General features: G+C 56.4%; 1 pseudogene; it reads left to right on the forward strand.

Moving 5' to 3' along the window:
- The first annotated feature begins 937 nt into the window (after positions 1–937).
- Positions 938–14,745, forward strand: LOC123833501 (annotated as a pseudogene).
- The last annotated feature ends 312 nt before the right edge of the window (positions 14,746–15,057 follow it).

A 15,057-nucleotide genomic window follows, 5' to 3' on the forward strand; every position in this document is an offset into this window, starting at 1 on the left:
GGCCTGGGGTCCAAGCCCCTCACTGAAATGAAGGGCCATGAAGATTAGGGCGTGTGGCTGGAGTGCACCTCCACAAGGAGGCCCTCCCTTGCAGTGTGGAGGGACCCCTATGGTGAGCTCATGCCCGCCCTGGAGGAGGCTCACACCGAGGACACAGACGGCCTCTGCAGGGTCACCATGGCCGTGACCATCAGGGACAGCTCTGTGAGGACAAGCCCTGCTCCGTCAACAACACCTGCTGGGCCAGGAGAGGGGCTCTGGGGTCTTCCTTCCAGGTCAGCTCCCTACCCTCTGGGGGCCCGGCCCGTGGACATAGGACCCTCAGCAGACAGTTGGGAGCCTGATTGGGGCTGGGGGAGGGGCGGGGCACTGGGAGGGTCCTGGGCCCTGAGGAGCTCAGGCTGCAGCTGAGCTGAGGCCTCTCCCCTCCTCACAGGGGGGCATCACAGAGTCTCCCTATCCCAGGAGGAGGAGCCTCGTCTCTGAGGTAAATCTGCTCATTTTTCCCTGTTGTGGCTCTGATGCTGCAGCTACGGTTGTGTGTTCAGGACAATCACATGCCGTGGAGAGTGGTGGGGGCAGGGGGTGTCTGCACCTGGTGGTGCTGATGCTGAGGCCTCCCCTCCTGCCCGTGGGGTTTTCCAAGGACGGAACTGGGACAGTCAGTGTCTACAGACACTCATAAAGTCACTCAACAAACACTTAGCAAGGGTCACATATGTTCTAGGCACTGTTCTAGAAACAGCACAAATCTGTAAAGAAAATGCATAAGGATCCTTTCCCTCAAGGGGTTCCCCTTCTAGAAAGCAGAGAGTAATCTATAAAACAACTAAAGCCAGGAGTAAAACAATTAAACTAATATATTAGTGGGTTAGACATGCTACAGAAAAATTAATTGGGAAAGGATATATGGGGGGCTCAAAGCAGGGGAACGGTGATGGAACTGGAAAGGTGAGGGAGGCTCCTGTGAGGAGGGACAACAGGGCACGTGGGGGTGAGCACCAGGGAGCAGGAGGGGCAGGTGCCCGGGGCCTGAGGCAGCAGCACGTCTGGCAGTTTCGAGGAACCTGGGAGGCAGGTGTGGGTGGAGGGACTGAGTGCAGGGAGGAGGGGAGGAGGGGGGTGCGGACTTGGAAGGGGCCCAGACCAGAGGGGGGCGAAGCAGGTCCCAGGGGGGCCTGTGGTGGAGTCTCGGTGAGACAGGAGCCAGGGCAGGGACTGGGGCAGAGGCTGGAAGGAGGGCGTTGCAGTGACCAGGCCCCAGTGAGGGCGGCTCAGCTGGGACGGTGACGGTTGTGGGTTTTCAGTCATCTGGTCCTTCCCACGGGGACTGCAGGTGCTGCTGCTCCTCTGTCTCCTCAGCCCTGACAGGTGACACGACTAGAACTACTTGGTGACCAGCTGACGGCTTCTGTTTGAGGGAAAACCGTCCATGGACTGGGGGCTGCAGGGCCTCACCAGGGGGGGAGCCCCCCCGTGAGGGATTTGGGGTGACAGGAAGGGGTGCAGAGGCAGAAAGGGCCTGACTGTCTGGGGGCGGGGTGTCCTGGTGAGGCAGCTGCTCCTGTGTGTGTGTGGGGGGGGGCAGGTGAGTGGCTGAGCTGGTGGGAGGGTTGTCCTGGGCGTCTGTCTGTTTCCCTGACAACAGGGTGATTCCAGTGCGCCCAGCAGACGTCAGCGTGGGCGTGTTGTGTGGGCCACAGGGGCGGCCCCTGCTCTGTGGGTCACGTGTGTGAGTTGTCTGCACCAGCCCCCGGCCGTGGCCCCCGCTGTGGCTCCTGGGAGGGAAGAGGGCAGAGCAGGGACCTGAGTGAGCTCCTCAGAGGTGCACCCAGGGGTGCTCTCGCCTGGGTCTCCCTGGTCTCACTGACTGGGACTTTTCCAGTCTTCCCTTCCAGAAGGAGTCTTCATCCCCAGCCCCCCTGCCTGGACAGTGGCCCTGGCGGTCCCCCCCCGCCCCCCGCTCTGCTCCTCCTCCTCATGTCGGGTCGGATCCGCAGGCACCTGCTTCTCTGTTTCCGGGCCCGGACCGGCCTTCCCGGTGCCCTGACTCAGTAGGACGTTGTCCTCGCCGCAGTGGAGACCAGCGTTGCTGGGCAGCCCCTCCCTGTGGTCTGACAACACCCTCACACACACACACACACACACACACACACACACACACACACACACACGTGCAGAGCAGGGGACCTTACCTACAGCACAGTTTTCTCTAGTGAAAATGGACCTTTCTGAGTATGTTGGCCCATTTCACACCCATTCCCCTCCCAGCGCCACCCACAGGTCTGGGTGAGAACTGCGCCTGGGACCCCGGATCCCGGGAAACTCTGAAGAGGTGAGAAACCATCTGCCCAGAAGCTCCCATCCAGGCTGGGAACGAGGCGGCTTCTCTGTGTCAGAGAAACCGGGATGCTCCAGACAAGACTGGCATGTGTCCCTCTTACTGATAGGATTTCTAGCAGCAAAGCTTTCGGTGGATGAGTCTGTGGGTCAGAAAGCAGGGGGCGCTCAGAGAAGGGGCTGCCCCTACTCTGTGGCTGCAGCCTGACCTGGGCAGGAAAGTCACTCCCTGTCCTCCGTGGGGTTGGCTGGGAGGGACGCGCCTGTCGCCCCGGCCCGACCACGGGCAGGGAGAGTTCTCGTGCAGCCCCAGTGCTCTGCGCTGCAGGTCCCCGGCTCCCACTGCATTTACCCTCTGAGCCCACCGCAGGGCCTTTCCGCAGCTGCCTGCCGGCGCCCACGGTCCCGGCCGATTCCACAGCAACAGTGACCCCCAGACTGGGGGGCAGGGAAGGGATCTGCTCCGTGCAGATATGCTCCACCGGGACCGACTAATGACATGAGAACGGGACTGTGGGACTGTCCTGGGGACAAGAGGCCCAGGGACCAGACCACTGAGTGACTGGACAGCTGCCCCCAGTCAGCTCTGCGCCGCTGCTCTGCCCTGGGAGAAACGTGCCCCCTCTGCTCCAGGTTCAGTCCCAGGTGGGAAGAGAAACTGCGTCTCTGACACAGAGGGGAGGGGCCTTACAAGTCCAGGAGTCCCTGTCCCTAGACTCTAGTCCTGATTGGCCCACCCTCATGCAAATGAGGGCTCCAAATTCTTACTGTTTGATTGGTCCAAAAGTCACATTCTTGTTTGAGCTGCTCTGATTGGCCCGAGCTACACACCTGTGCCTGGAAGGCTGAAGCCTGAGTCCTTTTGCTTGAAGTGGGATTCTGGGAGATTTCTGCAGAAGGGCGGGCTCAGCGGGAAGAATCACGTGCGGGAAGGGTCAGTGCGGGGGCCGGAAGCCCAGTGCAGGCCTCTCTGTGACGTCCAGTTTGTGGGAGGGACCCCTGTGCAGAAATGGCCGCCAGGCTCTGTTGTTCGATGTGTGAGCCCCGTTACTCACCAAGACCCCTTGCTGGTGGCTGTCTTTTTTTCTCAGGGTTCACACTGCCATCTTGAGGGGATTCATGGAGGCCCGCATCCTACAGGTCCCCAGGAACGACAGTCCCCTGCTGTGGCACCAGCGGAGAAGCCAGAACCTCTGTCATGAGATGCCAGGGGACCAAGGGAAGGGGCCTGAGTGGGCGCTTGTCCTGTGTCAGGATGTGGGGAGTGTCCTGCTGACAGAACATTGGAGGTGGCCTTGGTCCTAGCAGGAGGAGCCAGGGACCTGGGTCAAACCGTCCATAAAAGGAGGGAGACTAGACATTTAGAAGCGAGGGATGTCCACTGAGTGTTTTGAAATTCTGACTGAAAATGACTCCTACATCCACGTTTTAAACACAGCTTCGGTGCCTCACGCATTTCAGGACTGAGTTCTCCGTGACAGGTGTGTGCAAGTTCCCAGGGGAAGGTGTGCTGATGCTCCCAGCTTACTCTAAAAGGCTCCAGATGAGTAAGCATAAGGCATCAGCAGAAGGATGGATGATTATGAAGTAAGCGTGTGTTGTAAACGTGCACTGTGGACCCTCAACAGTGTTTGTGCAGAGGCCTGGATGCACAGGACAGACTGACAGCTGTCAGAAAGGAGGGGTGGGGGGCTGAAGGTGAAGGCATGAGCCAGAAAACACATGTGTGGGGGACCCCAAAAACCGGGCATGTATTTCTACCAAACTGTGTGTTTATTCTCACTTCTTTAAGGTCAGTCACCTTCAAAGCTTCTGACGTCACACACCTATGGAGACATTTGTTTCCACTGCTCCGAACAGGTTTTGAAGTTGATTTTGATGCCCTTCGTGCTTCTGTCATTTTCTATTTCACCTCTTCCACATCAGGAGAATGTTTCTACTTGAGGACTTTTTTCATCCAGGGAAACCAAAAAACAGTCCCTTGGGGTGAGATGGGGTGAATTGGGAGGGGGAACGCAGAGGTCATGCCATTTTTTGTCACACACTGCTGAACACTCAGCACACACTCTGTGAACAGCTGCGCTCACACCATCCATCATGAAACGGGCAAACGCAATGAGTCTTTAAAAAATTCACTGAAGCCGAATGCAGCCTCTCAGAAAAACACCAGCTGGTGCACCGACCCAGAGGGGTTCCTAGAGCACTCACCTGGTGGGTGGGGGAAACCTGGATAACAACTGGCCTGCCCTCCAGAGGATGCTTCCAGGTATTTGGGGGGTGGTCACCCTCATATAGTTAACCCACAGACACAGAAACACTGAGGTGACAGCAGAGGAAAGGGGTGTGGGGTGGGCAGAGGTGGGAAAAGGAGGGAAACTGGGGACAGAAAGAGACTTTGCTGGGGGTGACGGGCACATGATGCCATGTGTGCAGATGTTTTATTGGGTTGTACAGTTCAAACCTGCATGGCTTGGCAAAGACATAGCACCCCAATAAATTCAATTTCAAATCATAGAAAAATTTTTAAAAGAAAAAATAATAAAAATGAGCAGTAGGTATATATATATATTTACGTTCATTGAAACATTCCCTCAACTGTGCTCTGTAATCTGTGCTCTGTGCTCTGTGCTCTGTGTGTTTGTAATTTTCCTGACAAACTGCTGGCAGAGGGGGTGGGGCGGGAAGAACCGGGTTCTGCTGCTGGTAACAGAGACCAGAGGTGCCCGGGGCTTCAACTAAACACGGGTCCACGTTCCTCTCACGTGAGATGACCCCAGAGGGCGGCGGTCCAGAGCTGGTCTGAGAGCTCAGAGAGGCATCCACGCCCCAGCCTCCACCTGTCTCCATTCTCTGCCCTCTCAGTGTGTGGCGTCCATCCCCAGGTGGCCTCTTGGTGACAAGATGGCTGCTGAGCTCCAGGTCCAGAGACGGTGTCCACCCAAGAGGAAGGAAGGAGTGGGAGGAGCATGGAACTCTCTAGAGAAGCACAACACATAACATCCACCTGCAAACTATCAGCTCAAACTCAGTCCCTCATCCTCTCCCAACAATAAGGGCACAGTACGGTATCTGTCTCCCCAAAACTCAGGTTTGTTCACTGAGGAGCAGCAGGGAACAGATGTGGCACAAAGGGAGCAGCCACCTCCACCCCAGAACCCACATTCACACGATGGGAATGCATCACAGTCCATCAGCCACAGTCACACTCTGCCCTGGGGGGCTCAACTCACGGCCTTGAGACCTAAACACAGTGTCTCTGGAGGCCCCAGGCCACAGGCAGACCCTGCTGGTCCCCAAGTCCCTGACAGATGCACTTACACCCTCTCCCATCCAACCTCAGAGAACACAGACCCTGCAGCAGAGAGAAGTGAGCACACCTGGAAACCCAGGTGCAGCTCAGATGAGGGGTAGAGGGTGGATGGACCTCAGCAACGCCCCCATGAACCTTCTCTGGGAAAACCTGGAACCTGCCCATCGGCCCCTGACAGCACCGCCCGTGGGAACCTGAACACGGTGCTGCCTGGGAGTGGATCTGAGACCTGAGTGTCACAGGGGCCAGGACAGGTGGGGGGCCTGCCCTCTCTCTGTCACACCTGCACTGGGCTCTGCTGTCAAAGACGTTAGCCAAACGACCACAGTGACCCTGTAACTCCTGCACCCTCCTCTGCTCACACACTGCCCTCTGCTGCTCTGTCCTGGTTCCTCTGCTGAACACACTGTGACACAAGTGACATGAAGCAGGTGTGTACAGTGAGATACTGCTCACACCCACCCACACCCAGGACTGATTCACGCAGGTGACCACACAGAGAGACCCAGAGTGTGGGAGTCAGGGCTGGAGCTGGTCTGCACTGCTCCATGCAACTCGGGGTCCCTGTTCATGCCAACCTTGCCCGCTGGTTTCTGCCCAGAAACTGATGAGACACAAAGCTCAGAGCCAGTCAGAGAACAAGTGTTTTCAAAGAGAGACTTTGCCCTGTTTCCCTTGCTGAGCACCCTTTCTTCTTCCCCACCCTCTCATCCATATCAGAGGCTCACCTATAATAAAGAGCCCTGGAGTACCTTTGCTCTGTGATTTCCATCTGGGAGTGTCAAGGTTAATTGGGGGCAGTTGGTGAAAGCGAGGACCCCAGAGCCCCTTGGGAAAAAGGCTGAGGAGCTGGGGGAGCCTGCAGGGTGTCCCTCACCCAGAGAAGGAGTGTGGTGCTGTGAGCCTGCAGGTGAGGGCACAGGGGGAGCGTGGAGCCAGGGCAGGTAAGGTCTGCACTGGGACACCTGTGGGAGGGAGACAACGGGAACCAGGGAGCTGGACGCCTGCCTGTCCCTGGGAGCTTCCTGTGGTCAGAGAGGGGCAAGGCCCCTCACAGTCTCTCCTGCTTGTCTATGGGAACGTGTTCTAGGAGATTCCAGAAGAGACATTTACACCAAACCCAGGTTCACCTGCCTGCTGCTCATAAGCAAATAACAGAGAGACCAGGACTGGTGGGAGGAAAGTAGGTCCATTCAAGGGCCAGGTATTGGAGATGATGGGGTCTCAGCTCAAAGACCATCTGAACAATCGCACACAGGAAGGGGTTTCTGTAAGGAGAGAGAAGGAAGAAAAAATACACAGCAAAGACACGGAAAGGAGGGTGTTGAGAGTTCTGTGTCGAGGGGACAAGGTGCAAACAACACAGTCTGTTCAGGTTCCTGTTCAGAACAGCAAACCTCCCAGAGCTGAATGTCTGAGGGTGGACTGAGCTCCTTCTGAAGTCAGTGTCTGGAATTCTTCAGCAAACTGGCTGTTTATCTGAGTCACATATAAGTGAGCAGGTCATCATTTGCAGAAATAATGGTAAAAGAATAACTGGGTTACCCGATGTGTGTCTTAAAGATTTATTGTAAAACCCTGGCCAGTGCGTCTTAGTTGGCTGGAGCATCGTCCCACACACCAAAAGGCTGGGGGTTCAGTTCCTGGTCAGGCAGAAACCTAGATCTCAGGGTCCAACTGTGGGTTGGGCAGCCTCTGAGAGGCAACCAATTCATGTTTCTCAACTGATATTTCCCAAGATTGAACCGGAAATATTAAAATATTAATATTTTCATAAAACAAAGTATAAGATTACCATTATGAATTATTTTATTTTTATTATTTCTTTTTCATTTTAAAATCGTTCATAATCAGAAATTTAAAAAATAATATTCACAAAATATGTGGAAATGTATTCCAACTTAGAAAAAAATTTTAATTGAAAACATGCAGATATTTACAGTACGAAATGCAAAGGACTCCGCTTCTGCTGTGGATGGAATGGGGGCCCCTGGGGGGGACTGAGCAGCAGGGAGGGGAGGGGTCAGGACGGCCCGGCTGCTGTGCGGAGCACGGCCTGCAGGGGGCAGCAGAGAGATCGGGGACTCAGAGCAGAGGGGCCTGCCTTCCTCAGAGGGTGATGCTGGGGGCCGGCACTTGGCTGTGGCAGGAAGTGTGGGCGAGTGGGGGTCCGGACTTTGTCCCTGTGGCGCCTCCTGAGCCCGACACTGTCCCTCCCTGTAGATCACAGGTCCTTTGAAGAGAGTCCTCCCCACAGGACTCTGTCCTCTCAGGTCTGTAAGGGGCTCCCCCCTGCTCCCCTTGTGTTTAGGGGTTCAGTGTCAGTAGTAAAACCCCACAGTTCCTGCCTGGGTCAGCGCTCCTCTGTGGAGAAGCTTTCCCCTCCCCAGAGACACGTGATAGAAACGTCCTTGGTCAAGACACTAGAGGAAGAAGCTGACACTCCAGCATTAATCACAGCAGGAGTTTCCTGAGGGGACATACACATAACACACAGCTAGGGCGGCAGCAAGACAAAGAGCCGATCCTCCCTCCACACGGCAGGGCTGAGGCTCACACAGGACAGGCGGGAAGAATAGGGGCTCTGGGGTGGGACCTGCTTCAACTAACAGGGAATTTACCTGGTTGTCCAGGGTGGGGTGAGGGGCTGTTCCAGGCACCAGCATGTCTGGGCCATGGGGGAGGGGGAGAGTCCAGCAGTATCTAAGGACATTCAGGGGAAGCAATGTCTGCTCTGACCCAGATCCCCCTGGATCCAGCATGAGGGTCCAGCGATGGTCAGGCAGTGGTCACACCGTGGGTCAGTCTCTCCTGCACAGCACACTCTGGGAGCAGCTCCTGTGAATCCCTGCTGGGCTCATCCAGGGTGGGTGTGCCCCTCCCTGCTGTGGAGACCCTCACCAGTGCAGAGGGCTCCCCAGGATTCAGGCTCACTGTCCCTCCCCAGCACTGGGCTCTGACCCCCACGTTGAAATGAAGGGCTACGAGGCTGGAGGGATCCGTGTGAACTGCACGTCTGCCGGCTGGTACCCGCAGCCCCAGATCCAGTGGAGAGACACCAGCGGACACAGCTTGTCTGCTGAGGTGGCCACAGAGGCTGCAGACCCCCAGGGCTTTTATGCAGCCTCAGCCTCTGTGATCCTGGAAGGTGGCTCTGGGGAGGGCGTCTCCTGTGTCATCAGAAACCCCCTGCTGGGCCAGGAAAGGTCAGCCAGGGTTTCCATCCCAGGTGAGTGCCCTGCCCACTGCCCTGGGCTCCTGTGTGGCCCCTGGGGAAGGTGTGGTTGTCTGCTGCTGACCTGGGTCTGTGCAGGGAACAGAAGGGACAGAGCAGGGACCTGCTGCTCCTTCCCCATGAAGCTGTTCATGTCACAGACACCTTCTGAGCACTTCCTGAGGCCACACACGGTGCCAGGGGATGGGAACTAGGGACAAATGGTCAAGATCAGCAAAGACATGAGAAAAGGGGAAAAAGTATGTACAATGCAAATGTTAGAAAAAGGGCTGATCTCCTTAAGATATAAAACAACCAAGTAGAAAAAGTGAGTAAAGAACAGGAATTGTCCATTCACAGAAAAGAAATTAACTCACAAAAAGGTGTCCAATCTCACTGACTAGGGGAGATGTCACCTGTGAGATTGGCAACAAAGGAAAACGGAGGTGATGGTGACACATTCTGATGGTGGAATTGTGGGGAGACAGTGACTCTTAGAGGTTTGTGGCTACTGTTTGGTGTAGTTTTGGTGTCAATAAGCACAACTTCCACTGGGGACACCAGAGCCACCTCATCCAGAGTGCTCATTCACTTATGCAAGACCCCACTAGCTCACATTTCTGTATAATGCCTCATATAAAAGGTTATTTCCTGCACCATTAACTATAGTAACCAAGAGTCAGAGACGGTGCAAGTGCCCCCAATGGGCCGTGGGTGCAGGGGGCGCTGCCCTGTGAGAGCAGACACAGACCTGCCCCCTGTGCTGAGGCGGGAAGGTCGCCCCAGATCCGGGGGAGTGGACAGAACAACCTTAAGACCAGCCAATATACAGTGCTGTTTTCACTGTAAACAAGATAAAATAAAAATACATTTATGTTTTCACAATTTAATAAAACTTGCATGGCACTCACTCTGGGAGAGTGTCCATCTCTTACCCATCAGGACACCAGGAACAGATGGTTAAGTCATTAGTTCAAGGTCACAGAGCTAGTCAGGTGGAAGACCCAGAATTGGAGCCCAGACCCTCCAGCCCCAAAGTTCACGTTCTTAATCCCCAGATTAAACTGACTGAGAAGAAGAAAATAAATGGCAGAGGGGGGAGGAGTTGAGAGATTTCAGTGACTTTGTGTACGTTTTTTATATTTAAAATATTCCATTATGAGGGGCAACAGTGTTATGTGCCACTGAAAGTTCAGGGCACTTTGGGGAGAGAACGATTGTTTTCAGCCCCCAGACACTTTGTACCCAACTCTGGGATCAGCTGAGGCTCACCCTTCGCAGGCCCCTTCTTCGGCAACGCGCAGCCCTGGGTGATGGCCCCGGGCATGACCCTGCCGGCTCTGCTGGGGCTCCTGGTGGGGGCGGGCTACTTCCTGTGGCGACAGCAGAAGAGAATAGAGGCCCTGTCCAAGGGGAAGGAGAGGGAGCGAGCAGACAAAGAAGCAGCTCAGGCGGAGAAAGAAGCAGCTCAGGCCAAGGAGCAGCGGGAGAGAAGCGCCAAAGGTGAGGCCCCACAACAGGAGGACACGACCTCCCTTCCCCAGCCCGCACCCACCACTGCCTGGGATCCCCTTGACAGACTTCCCTTTTCTGCTTATTTCCAGAGAAGTTACAGCAGGAACTCAGTAAGTCCCGATCCCTGCCGCACGTGTCCTTGGGACCCTGGTGACACACGTCACTGACCCCTCACGTTGTCCCCTGCAGGGTGGAGAAAGATCCCGTACCTACCACGTGAGTACCTGGACCCGCATCTCAGCCTCTGTGCTCCGATATTCCAGCCCCCTCCCTCCCCCCTAACCGCCCAGGGGAAGGACTAGGACGCTGGTGTGGGGACCAGGCAGTGGTCTGTCTGAGTGGGGAAGGGGCTGCAGTCTCTCCACCAGGGGGCGCATGTGAGGGACACCTGGGGAACCCCCCAAAAAGAGGGAGCAGGGACTTGACTCAGTATGTGAGTCCTTCCCTCCCTACTTGACTTACAAAATCTGTAGCCCACGGAGAAGAAAAGCAGGAGAGAAAAGTGCCTCTTGAAACGCAGAATGGCCATGGTCAGTTGTCACAGATTTATGGTCACTGCTGAAAAAATAGTGTCTGAAATTTCTTCTCTCAGTCACCCTATTGTTCCCGAAGAAGGCAGGAAATAATACAGATTGGGGTGGATGGATCCCAGCACACGGGTACACACGTGTGCACAGGGAGAGGCACCGCGCAGTACACCCAGGTGCTAGAGTACGGTGGTCACTCCTTATCCGAAGGAATGAAGGTCCAAGTCCCCCAGGGACGTCTGACCAGGGATGGTACCACACCCTGAACACACAAGGTTTTTCCTTTTCACGTAAAGAAAGGCTTCTCGTTGGCACACCAGCATCACAGCATCACTGTTCTTGCACGTTGGGGTCATTATTAAGTAAAATACAGGTGACTGAACACCAGCGCTGTGACACTGAAACTGTCCATCTGTCACAGAGACACTCCTTATTGACTAAAAGGAGGGACCCCCAGGGTGGACGAGCTGGACTCGGGGGGATTACGGAGGGGGCAGGTCGGAGCAGACAGCAGGGGACCTCCTCATGCTTCTCAGAGTGATGTGCAATTTAAAACTCATGAACTGTTTGTTTCTGCAACTTTTATTCACTGCTCCCCAACCCTGGCTGACAGAAGGTAACTGAAACTTCAGAAGCTAAAGCAGGGATGGGAGGTGACTGCTGCACAGACACGGACAGGACAGCTGTGTGGTGACCCTGGGACAGCCCGTGCAGGGCGCCTGGGGGTCCTGAGCTGCAGCTGATGGAAAGAGGAGGGGGAGCCGGGGAGGGACCAGGCAGAGGGGGACGTGGGGAGGGTGGGGGGCACACAGGAAGGTGACAGGGAAGGCACAAGGGAGAGAACGGAACCCACTCAGAAAGGACAGTTCAGGTGACTGTCTGTCTCCACTGCAGGTGAGGAGCGGCCTCAGGCCTATGCAGGTGAGTGAGCCTGAGGCTCTCTGGTTTCCTGGCTCCTGTGGGGGAAGCAGGTGCAGCCTTTCCTGCTGGGGGAGGGGCCATCCCGACCAGCTCAGAGGCTCATTCTCTGTGCCTGCACCACCCCCTCCTGTCTGGTCACTCAGAGAGGACCTTCCAGACCCAGTGTCCCCTCACCCTGCTGACACTCACACCCACACGCGGCACAGCCTGGTCATGTCCCCACAGCCCCAGCGTGATGGGGGGAAGCCCAGCACTGGGAGAGGGTTCAGCCTGGCCCGCAGAGCTGCAGATGAGGGGAGTGGACGTGGGAGGGGACTGAGGAGAGGAGAGAGAAGAGGCTCAGTGAGGACAGTGGGTGGGGGGGGACAGAAAGAATGACCTTTCCTTGTCTGTGTCTCCTTCTTTCCAGGGTTGAAGACGGCCCTCTTCCAGCCTGGTGAGTGGGTCCCTCTGTGTCCCCAGGGCAACCCCTGAGGGCCCCTGCTCCCTCTTTCCTCTCTAGGTCTTCCCTGAGAGAGGTGACCTAAGGTCGTGGTCTCAAAGGTGTGCCCACCTGCTGCCCAGAGCCCAGGGAGCAGGGACAGCAGGTGTCCTGGGGCCCACAGGTCTCTGTGGGAGGAAGAGGCAGGAGGGGCGGGGCTGGAGGGAGGGGCTGCAGGGAGAGGGACGGGGGACCTGTGGCCAGGCTCCTCCCCTCCTGCCCCTGCGTGTCCCCGAGTTCTGCCCTGTTCCACAGTCACTGCTGCTCTGTGAGGGTTGGGACAAGGACCGAGTGAGGTGGTGACTGTGTGTTGTCAGAACACCCGCAGGAAACAGACGGCCTGTTTGAAGGGGGTGTTTGTCTGACGGTAATGACCACGGTGAGGACAAGCTTTGATAAGACCTAAAAACGATGCAGACAACTCCTCCGACTACAACACACTGTGCTGTAGGCTGATTCACTCCCAGTGGTGCAGGGTCAGAGAGGACAGAGGACCCCACAACCTGCACAGATTGTTCCCTGACAACACACCCCTTACAGCACTTTCTCACACTGTGACTCGGGCACTGATGACTGACAGGAACAGGGACAAAGAATGGGGCAGCACCAGCCACACCTCCCGGTGGCCCTGTGACAGGTGACCCTTTATAATCCACACGATCCCCAGTGTGGAGTTGACCTCGGTGCTCCTGTCACTCTGGCTGTTACTGACAAAAGTGCTCATGGCCGTGTTTAAGGGACATGGATGACTGTCACCTGGAGGCCTTGGTGTGCTGGCTGAGGACAGTGAGGCAGCTGGGGCTCGGGGGGCGGGGTCCTGGGGGAGGTGCTGTGGTGCAGCATCTCCCTGGGGGATGTAGGGGTCAGCGCTGTGCCACCTTCCCTTTCTCCTTCTTGTGTTCAGCCTGCGCCTCCCGTTGGCCAAACCCAACAGTAACCAGAGCCCAGGGGCCCAGGGGTGCTGTCCATGGAGGACTGAGTCCTGGGCCAGAGGGGGTGGGACAGGTGGGGAGTGGACCCCAGAGCACATGGGGCCCCAGCCTGGCCCCGAGCACAGGAGGGACACGGTGTCTGTTGTCACACCAGGCACTTCCTCTGTGCCCAGCCTGGGGCTCAGTATACCACCCATTTGTCTTATTCCTCCCAGAGATTAGAGTTTTACCCCCACTTCACAGATATGATATTGAACTTGAGATATTCCGTAGCTCGTGTCTGTAGAAAGAGAGACTGTGCAGGAAAGGACATCCCCCAGCTCAGGGAGCAGAGCCAGGGCTGACGTTTAATCCATGTGACCATGCAGCACAGGTGGACATGGACATCTTGGGGCAGAAACAGGAAAATGGTAGATCCCAACCCTCCTCACCCTTCCCTTCCTCACCAAACACAAGATCCCTGAGGTTCTCTTGACATGTCTAAGGGTCACATATAGGGTGGGCTTGACCTCCTGCCCTAACTGAGGCCTTGAAGGCTGAGGCTCTGATGTCCGGTCACCATGGCTGACCCCACGCCCTCTGAACCCCCTGCAGCGGATGTGTTTCTGGATCCAGACACGGCGCACCCCACCCTCCGTGTTTCTGAGGACAAGAGGAGCCTGCAGCGGACAGACACATGGCAGAACCTGCCAGAAAACCCCGAGAGATTTTGCGGGAATGAGTGTGTGCTGGGCTGTGAGAGCTTCAAGTCAGGGAGACACTTCTGGGAGGTGGAGGTGGGGGACAGGGCACAGTGGTGTGTCGGGGTGTGCAGGGAGGACGTGAGGAGGAAAGGTGGCGATAAAATGGCCCCCGAGAATGGATTCTGGACAGTGGGGCTGAATCCTGGGAGTGACTACCAGGCTCTCACCAACCCACAGACCCCACTGACCAGTGTGAGCCCCCCTGAGAGGGTGGGGGTTTTCCTGGACTGTGAGCTGGGGGAGGTCTCGTTCTACAATGCCCTCGACGGGTCTCACATCTTCACCTTCCCGCACACCCGCTTCTCTGGGCCTCTGAGGCCTGTTTTCTGGATTTTGACGTTTGAACCCACTCCCTTGACCATTTGCCCAGCACAGAATTGAGTGGGGAGGTCCCTTGTGCCTGACTCAGGGCCTGACCCTTCCCTGGAGACCCCGGTGTCCCTGGGCTCAGCTGATGGGAGTGAGGACCCTCAGGCTGAAGAAACGTCTCTGCTTCTCGCTGCCCAGCTGGAGCCGAGCGTCTCCTGAACAGCAGAACGAAGAAGCCAGACTAGCAAAGCAAATCGTGGTTCCTTAGCGTACTCCCTGGAACCTGCATGAGTCAGTCTGCAGGGAGATGCCTGAACTGGAGGACGAAGGGCGTGCCCAGGACAAGTGGGTCTCTGATGGCAGCAACCTCTGTCCCAGGGATGTTCACCTAGGCCAGGACTGTGGCCCCAAGTTATTCTCCACATCTGCGTCCCCTTGGCTACAGTCCCCCTCCCCCCCACCCCCACCTCCACCTGGTGACTGATCCTTGGTGCTATGGAGTCAGCTCCTTCTCTGCTCCTCTCCCTGCCAGACCCCCTGGCTGTTTATCCCCCTCCTGGGCTTGTCTGCACTGGTCTCAGGCAGGGGGCTGCCCCGGGCTCCTTCCAACACAGAAAGAAATGTCCACCCTTCCCCGAAGTGTCATGCTCACTCCTCCTTCATCCATCATGTGTTTGCTCAGATCATATCAGGGCCGCCAACACAAAGGCAGAGAACCCAAATAACCAAAACACCATCGTGTTTGGAACTGCCCTGCCTGGTTTC

The sequence above is a fragment of the Phyllostomus hastatus genome, unplaced genomic scaffold, assembly GCF_019186645.2.
Source record: "Phyllostomus hastatus isolate PE091 unplaced genomic scaffold, TTU_PhHast_1.1 phas_scaffold_216, whole genome shotgun sequence".
Classification (NCBI taxonomy): Eukaryota; Metazoa; Chordata; class Mammalia; order Chiroptera; family Phyllostomidae; genus Phyllostomus; species Phyllostomus hastatus.